Source organism: Brachyhypopomus gauderio, chromosome 7, assembly GCF_052324685.1.
Source record: "Brachyhypopomus gauderio isolate BG-103 chromosome 7, BGAUD_0.2, whole genome shotgun sequence".
Classification (NCBI taxonomy): Eukaryota; Metazoa; Chordata; class Actinopteri; order Gymnotiformes; family Hypopomidae; genus Brachyhypopomus; species Brachyhypopomus gauderio.
This window is the reverse complement of record NC_135217.1, coordinates 22298703-22308175: the sequence shown is the minus strand read 5'-3', so window position 1 is coordinate 22308175 and position 9473 is coordinate 22298703.

Sequence of the window (9473 nt, the reverse complement as noted above, 5' to 3'; positions counted from 1 at the left end):
AAGCATGAGCCATGCTTAGTGGGTGGTGCTTTGTGGTATTACAAGTATATAAGTGTAAAGACGGAATTATCAGTGTCTTCAGTTTGAAGGACCATGCCCACACACATGTTCAACTAATATATACATTCACTCATCACTTCTTCTGTTTTATGTTTATTTTTGTGGTTAATTTTATGGGTTTTGGCTATTAAACAACAGCAAACCTTTGCTTTATGGTATGGTACTGTCCATGCTCTTGTTAACCCATCTGTGCAGTTAGAACACACACACTAGTGATTACTAGGGGGCTGTGGATCACACGTGCCCAGAGCGGTGGGCAGCCCTAGCCCGGCGCCCGGGGAGCAGTTGGGGTTAGGTGCCTTGCTCAAGGGCACCTCAGTCATGGCCTCAGATCTGGGAATCGAACCCACGACCCTCCGGTCACAAGACCAGTTCCCTACCACTAGGCCATGACTGCCTTTAGAACAACATTATCTCTTTACACTTGGTTAAATGGTACAATTATTCTGAATTGTCATATGAAGCCTATGGATACTATGTTCTAAGTACTTCTTAATGCTGATTTTGTTTCATAATAGAAGTAATATTATTGATACCATGAGATAAAATACCAAATTAGTGATATTATAAAGTTGTATATGTTCTTTGTTTGTTTGACTGAAAGTGAATATCTCAACATAGTGAATAATATATTTGATATAATAACATAATTCCACAAAAAAATACATTATTCATTATGGTTTATAATCACCAACAAGTAGGAATGACCAGGAAAACTGATGACTCCATTTTCAAGTTCATAAGTGAAGCTAGTTTTGCATGAATACATCCTACCTTAGATCAAGCAATAAATCAACATCTAACACTACATTAAACTGAAATTTGAAAAGCACAGCACTGCCAAGCATCAATGACAGGCACAACATTTGTGTCTGCCCACAAGGACAGTAGCAAACCCACAATTCACTGACCATGAAGAAAAAAAAAATCTGTTAACAATCAATCTAGCTCTCGCCCCATGTTGTGAAGGTCCTCACTGAACCATAGTTCTACAGAATGGAGGATTGCATAGTCCAGTTAGTAATAATTACAATGGCACTACGAAGGGGACTGTGAAGGTTTAAGTCACACCACAATGCAAACCTACATATTACACTCAACATTTGATTACTTTCTCAGTAATCATTATTGCAATTCTACAAGTTCCAGAGTTCCGTCAAACAAGACAAGCAAAGTAAGCTTGGCCCAAAACGTCTTCATCAGTCTTCGCTTCACCGTTTTCTCCCCCCAGCTGATACCATATCATCGGCCACTGCGCGTTTGATTGTCAGGTGAGTCCCCCAGCAGATGAGAGCTACAGTAGGTTGTGTCTGGCTGAGCGACAGGGGTCGATGTGGTCACTGGCGTTTGTCATGGTTTTCATTTGAAGCGGGTAGGCCCCTGTATCCCTGGGAGCCAGTTCCAGAGTGATTCCTCGGTTAATGTAGCACAGAGAGTCTGACCCGTGGTGGCTGGCCTGCGGGGACTTGTCCCTCGAGACGACAAATGGCAAGCTCTCTCTCGTTTTGTTTTTAGCGAGAAAATGATCTCAGTTAAGATGTATTAGCATTGCACGTGTTTAGTTTAGGTATGTGCATGAGAAACAGAAATACCAGGGTGGGCATATTGTTATGATCTGAGTTACTTTACATTTGAACAGGTTGTAATAGGACACAAGTTAAAGTTAATAATAGGCTCATATTTGTTTTGAACACAAATAATTTCCTCACTATGTAAGACAGCCTGAGGAAAACAAGAGCGTCCTGTCAGGACAAAGTGCCAAAAGGACCTACAAAAGCTTAACAAAAAATGAGATTTTAATAATTAATGCATGCAGGTAATTACATGTATAGTACATATGTTTGACCCCATGTTGTGACAAGGTTTATAAACACGAGTGTGTACATGTGTGTGTTTGGATATGTAGTTCTATCCATCCCCTGCAATTGTAAGAGCAGTGGGTGGTTTGTGGAGACAGTCGAGTTGTGAGGGATGAGTTTTACCCCATTCTGCTATCGATCGACATCTGGATGGGGAGAGACTGAGAAATAAGGTGAAAGAGAGGGAAAAGTTTCAAAATTTCAAACTTTGACACCTTCCAAATGTAACAGGTAACTTGCTATGACCAGCAGACCAGCATTTTAAGACCTTTTGACATTGCCTCCAGAAACATATGCAGTTCTTCTTTTGAACACACTCCTTTTTGTTCTTCTTTCACAAACCTGACCACAGTCGTTCAAAGTTGAAGAATATGTTCTGTCTAATGAAACCTTTAAAAGTGGAGGACAAATTTCGATTGCTGTGTAAAAGTCACAATTGACAAAATACGGCACACATTACATTAAAGGTAAAAATTTATCCAATTTTAGAAATTCTTCATATCTCATATGTGAACATAACAATTTTTTTTATCATAATGCATTTTGTATGCATATCTGCAATCTCTTCATGTTTATAAACTGTCAGGGAAGTTTTTTCTTTAACCTGTTGCAGTTGGTTGCATATCAATGAGTTTCTTGATGTTTCTATCAATATCTTTGCAATAACACGGCACAGAAATATGATTCATACAGTTCCTGAATCCGCAGAATCTGCCGTTTCAGTTGTGCCAATAGTAGGAGGTAAGAACCAAAGAAGAGATGTTAAGATACAAGCCATCTGCCTCTCACCATGTGATTTGTGGGTTCATGTGTCACTAAGGTCTTATCCATCTGCTCTCACTGTGAGTGACTAGTGTATCTGTGTCAGTCTGTGTGAAACTAACCAAATGACAATCAAGAATTGACTAAAAATGTTCAATCTGAAACCCTTGATTCCTTGCTCAGTCGACAAAGTAAAAAAGATATTTTCAAAAGTACTGATGAAGATTCAGAGCCTCAGGGATTCAATTCCTTTGATGAATAAGACTATCAATATAAAAAAAAATCAATTTCAAATGGATAAGTGAAAATTTATTTATTATTGGTTATAATAGTGGACTTAGTGGGTAGCTCTGGTCACATAAACATGGAAACTGCCACTAAAATAGACAAAGTTGTGATTCCACTTTATTCATATATTTCACTATGTCTGGGAACTTTGATAACCATATGTTTATCACCACCAAACACCAAAACAATTGGTCCACACGAGTGAAATATGAAAAATCCTTGAAATTGTATAAAATTTTCATCTTTAAATTCTAAAATTTCTAAAATTCCTATAATTGGTTTTAATTTTCACCTTTAGATCCATAAAATTTCTTCACACACATTGTAGGTCATTTTATACCTCATTAGTGTGACGGGCAGGGGTGTGAATGAAAAAGGAAGCAATCTCCTTGTCTCAGGGAAAAAAGAGGGTTTAATGTTTAACGTGCGCAAACCAAAATCCTGTAACGCAATCTGAATCAAGGATATAATAACCAGCAGTCAACTGGTACAAAGACAAGACATATATAGACAAACAAACCACCATCAGGTGAGGCGGATCATAGGCCCCGCCCACCTGAGGGACGAACACAACGTAACAACAACAATAAGTAGGGGGCCCACCGTATCATGATAATTAGGATGAGAACCATGAATGTTCTGAATATTGTCAAAACATAAACATATAGATATCTTGTTATTTTTAAGTACCATTAAGGATATAAAAAAATCCTTTAGGCTTTAGAGGTTTAAAACAAAAATAACTTTTTTTTGAGTATGACGACAGTTCTCATTTGCTGCAACACAATGGAAAATATGACCAGAGTCTGTGGGAACAGTGTGACGTTCGGGCTAGGCCAAGGACGAGACACAGAATCCTCGATTTTGTAGACAGACGTCACTTTTTAATGTACACAGGTATTGCGCAATAGCGCACGAGAAACACACACGAGTCACACAACGTGCAGACTTAGACAACGACGAGCACAGGACACTGCGCGAGCGCACATTAAATAGACAAACCACATTAGCCCCACGTGATTACGAGCCGATTCACAGGTGAGACTTATTAATCACACGACAAAACCCCAACCACGGATATCCACTGACGCAGACAAAGCACGTGGACAACGTTGACACGCCCAAAAGGGAGGGGCAGAGGTCCTCAACGTGACAGACGCCCCCTCCATGGGCACTACCCGTCCCGGGGTGCCAACAGGACCGAGTGCTCCGAACCCACGACGATGGGCGGATCCGACGCGCTCAGTCCTGCGTCTGGGAGGTGACCGCCCTTGGCGAAGCGTCCGTTACGAATCGCCTAGCACACCCTCCCTGGGAAGACGGGGGAAAAGACGTTAGACACACTGAACGGAACATTCACAAACACACACACAGGCACGCTTACACATAGTGGCACAAGAGGGAAAAACGGGTTAGGTACACAAAGGGGAAGACTGACAAACACTGGAACACACACACATGACATAGGCGCCAGGCTTCGCGCCAGAAGGAGAGCGAGTAGGGGAAAGAGGTCCGGAGCTGCTGGCGCTGCGTTGGGCAATCCCCCTCCTGCCTTCGCTGCGAACCCTCCGCCAGGTGCAGCGTGGCTGGCGGACGTGCCTGGTGCAACGCGGCTGGTGGAAGCGCTCGGTGCAGCGCGGCTGGACTCTCCCCCCTGCTGACCGTCTGACACGCCCACCTCGCTCCGTGACCACCCTCTGGAGTTGACAGCGGGCGCGTCCACCTCCATCTCGGTCGCCTCGCTGCCCCGGCTCCAACTCATGGGCTGCTCCGGGCTGCCACCCCGGGAGCAGTCCATCCTCTCTCCTCCGGAGCGATCGGAGGACGTGGTCCACCTCCCCTTCACGGTTCCCACGGAGGAGAGAAGGCTCTCTTCTTCATCCTCCGTGTAGGAGCCTTCCTCCTCGGTGTAGAGGTCGCTGTCCGCGAACTCGGACACTCCCGAGCCCACGGACGGAGGATAGCCATCTCGCTCCTCCTCCTCCCTGCCTTCCTCTACGGAGGGAGTGGGACCTACGGGCGGAGGGAGGTAGTCTTCTTCCTCCGACTCCTCCTCTTCCCCGTAGTCGACGGTAGACGCTTCGCACTCGGACGGAGGGTAATCGTCTTGCTCCTCCTCACCGTAGTTTACGGTAGATGCGTTGCATATCGAGGGGGGGTAACCCTCCTCGTCGTCTTCCTCCTGCTCCTCCTCCTCAGAGTCCTCCGCCCCGAACTCGCTCTCTGGGGTGGACTCGGTAGCACCGATGACGCAGGATCCCACCCCCAGAGGCGAGAGGGCGCAGGCTGGAGGAGCATGTCGTTCCCTCCACATATGGATCGCGCCCTGGCGGAAGATTTCCTCTGTCTCGGGGTCCCGGTTCTCGAGCCCCCGGGCTGTGGCCAGCTGGTAGGCACACACCGGGTCTTTCTCCAACTCCTCGACCGTCGGTATGGCTTCTTGGCACAGGGAGGAGCCCTCTAGCTCGTGGATGCCCACCCGTATGGGCGAGGGATCCCTGGAAGGAGAGGGGTGCTTCTCCTGCCACACCCTTACCGCCGTCTGGCGGTATTCCTCCGCCAGCCAGGGAATAGCGGTCTCTCGAGCCGCGCACAGCATATAGGAGCACTCCGGGTCTTGCTGGAGCTGCTCCATAGTCGGCGTGGCCGGACGGCGCGGAGGGGAGGAAGACGTGTGGTGACGCCGCTTGCTGGGGCGCTGTGCCTTCTTCGGCCGGGTTGCGTAGCCTGGCATGGTCTTGGTGTCTCTTAAGGCTCGTCGTTCTGTGACGTTCGGGCTACGCCAAGGACGCGACACAGAATCCTCGATTTTGTAGACAGACGTCACTTTTTAATGTACACAGGTATTGCGCAATAGCGCACGACAAACACACACGAGTCACACAACGTGCAGACTTAGACAACGACGAGCACAGGACACTGCGCGAGCGCACATTAAATAGACAAACCACATTAGCCCCACGTGTTGACGAGACGATTCACAGATGAGACTTATTAATCACACGACAAAACCCCAACCACGGATATCCACTGACGCAGACAAAGCACGTGGACAACGTTGACACGCCCAAAAGGGAGGGGCCGAGGTCCTCAACATGACAAACAGCCTGTACAATCACCTGTTCTCTGTAAATATGACCAGAGACTGTGGAAACAGCTTGTATAATCACCTGTTCTCTGTAAATAGGGAAATGTACCATGATGATTTCATGTATATCCATATAGCCTATACTTATATATATATATACCTATATTTTTTGCTTGGTCGATACAATTAAATGTCATGGATTGTATGGAAAGTATGGTTTTGTTTACTGTATATCCTGTCACCAACCCTATTATTTCCCTTATTCTGTTTTGATACACAACATTTTTGTTTTACACCATCAGATCATTTATTTCTGATTTCTTATCCCTAACACAAATTTAATGGAAATGTGCTGTGTTTTTCTTTTTAATTATTCCCAAAGCCCTTTGATTGTTACTCTTCTGTAACATCTCAGTAGCAATCAATGACATTAATGAATATTACGTCCAAACTAAAAAGGGAGCGCACTGCAAGAATTGATTACAGTGTTCAGTCAAAAGGTCTGTCACCTCCATCTGCCACGTTCTGATTATTATTTTATTTGATTCTTTCTTCTTTTTACTAAATTCTGCTTCAGTGCTTCTCGGACTCTTTCATCTTTCTCTGACAGCTGTCCCTTATTATTGCTCCAGAAACCAATTAACAGTCAATCAATACATGCCACCAACTAATAGCTGTGGGTCCTGTTCTGCAAAGACATGCAGTGTTGCATCCGCTCATTAAAATCAACAGAGAGTGTTAGAAATGATAACATACACTGCTGTCTAACACTTCCGCATTCGGGAAGCCATGACCACGACAGCCTTTCACTTCAAAAAATGACATGTTTGCACACAGATTCTCTTTGCTATTCTGAATAGTCACATGCAGTGGTAGCAGTGGTTTCACACTTTCCTCTTGGCCATAGTTGTCAGCTAGCAGGTGGACTGTTTGTCTGTTTGTCATTGTTACACTTGTCTATTAGGAGAGTGCACCCGACCCAGCTGTGGTTCCTTTGCTAAGTCTGTTCATTCAGCAGTGCTCAGGGAGGGACGGGGAGTCAGAGGGGCCTGTTTTGTTTGCCGCCTCCGTGCTAGCCGGTGTCTCAGCCCCGACGAAACTCCCGCGGCTGCACAGGAAAGGCGGTAAGAGAGGCAGAGGCAGGAATAAAAGTACGGGGCTAAGATGGAGAAGGACGGGGAGACGTGGCCTCTGCACGAGCAGCTGTTTGTATGTGCGTGTGCTCTGGTGTGTGTGTGTGTGTGTGTGAGAGCGAGTCAACTGCATGCAACAGGCAGTGCTTTTTTCAGCCAGAGCACTGAAGCATGGATGGGCCTCTCTTTCTCTCTCTCACACACACACACACACACACACACACACACATACACACACACACACACACACACACACACACACACACACACACACACACACACACACACACACAACACACTCGCATGTTCCTGTCTGACTATATGCAATGTGAGATATTCCTCAAGGAAGTGTAAGATGATGAGGAGTTTTTGCTATTCTATCATGTTTCTGTTCATATACCCAAGGATAAGGTACGCAGACTCTGAATAAAGTAATAAAACATTTTAATGGAGAAGAAAGGCAGTACATCAACATGTTGAACAACATAAAGAAAACACATTTTAAGGTGCATTTACAGTTTACACTATTTGTAATTCCCTCTGCTTTCCCTCTACATCGGTCTGTGTACTTTCTATTGACAAATTGTATCACCAATTTATCTCACAGATTGGGGGCAGTGGCGACTAATGTATGAGAGAGTTGCAGTTCTTTCATAGCACAGGCTGTGGGCTAATATCTTGGAAGCAATATGCTTGAACATCAGTTGATAGGAATCCACCTAGAACATACAGCACTGTGCAAAAGACTTAGGCTATTAAAGATATTATAAGGTGTTTATCTGAGCAGCAGATATTAACATATAAAATATCTCATAACACAAACATCAGTACCAAATAAAAACCCCCAAAAAACAAAACAAGAGTGCATTTTGTGCATGTGCACGTGGAAGTGCATGTGGATGTGCACGTGCACGTGCATGTGCATGCAGGCTTGCATTTATCTGTGTCCACAGCTGTAGATGCAAAGCAGAACTCAACATTAAAGACACTGTATTAGAACACTTGGATGGAGAAAAGAACAAAGAGCAACCAAAGACAAAAGAAGAAGTTGGAAAAAGAATGTACCTTTTCTTCCTGAAGCAAATACACCTATGCTGTCTTGATTTTCTCTGGGTGCCAAATAATTTGCCACAGTGCTGAATGCCTAATGGTCATTTTTAGTACAACTGTGCAGCTGTGCATCATACATGCTGTGTGTTCTCTGATTTCAAGGACATTAGTTATATGGTATCATTATTTTCCTCCGACGCAACTCTAAACTGCCCTCTACAGGCACAATTTGCTAAACCATCAGAGGTCAACAAATTATGCACAGCTTACACCTAATATACTGTAATGCTGCTAAAACATGAGTATTGTTAATTTGAAACCATGCGAGATGGAAAGCAACAAACTCATCATAGCGTGGAAGAAAAGTCTTTCCTTTTATTTGCCTATTGTTATTAATCACAGTTGGCATGCTGAGTAATAACTCTCTCCAGTCACTCAAATAAAATTATACATTCCATGCACCCAGAGTTTAGTTGTTGCACCCTGCTAGCAGACAATCTCTTATGAATAGCATAATCAGTTGGTTAAAAGTCCATATTCACAGTAAGGAAGGATTAGGATAATATCATCCATAATGTTCTATTTTACAGTGCAGGATTGAAGCAAAATGAAAGTCAGACAGCTGCAGAAGACTTAAGTCAATATCAGACATCAGAGGTAAAGTGTTGAAACGGGATGAACACATATACCGAGTGTTCACAACCTGCTGCCCTAATATTGCGTTTTTTATTTATTTATTGCTCAGATCAGGCTAAGTTCAGAAAATCCTTGCAAAGTTTTTGAAACGATTGACCAAGACAGCTTCGGTGCTGACCACTGCAAGTGAGTAATGCACATCTGCTCTGAATGGGTTGCATCTTGTCATACAGATGTTTAATTGGATCGGGGTCTGGTGACTGAACCCCGGAGCCCAGCACTGATGGAACTTTTCCTGGGCGATCATCGCCCTGTAGGGTGGGTCATTATCCTACTGGAAAAATCCAACAGCAAGAGGCTTCAGATGGCTTTTGGAATTCACACAGTGTTTTTATTAAGGGGCAGATTCACAGCTTGCCACATGCCTTGCCAACATGCCCCAGACAGTCACACCACTGCCACCAGCTCATGGTGTTGACACGCAGCATGATGGAAGCACGGGTGTGTGCCACTCTCTCAGCACCCCAGTACCTCTGTGTACCAGTACCAGTGTGAAACAACCAGCAGCGCCTGTCACTTGCTGTCATGAGCCATTCA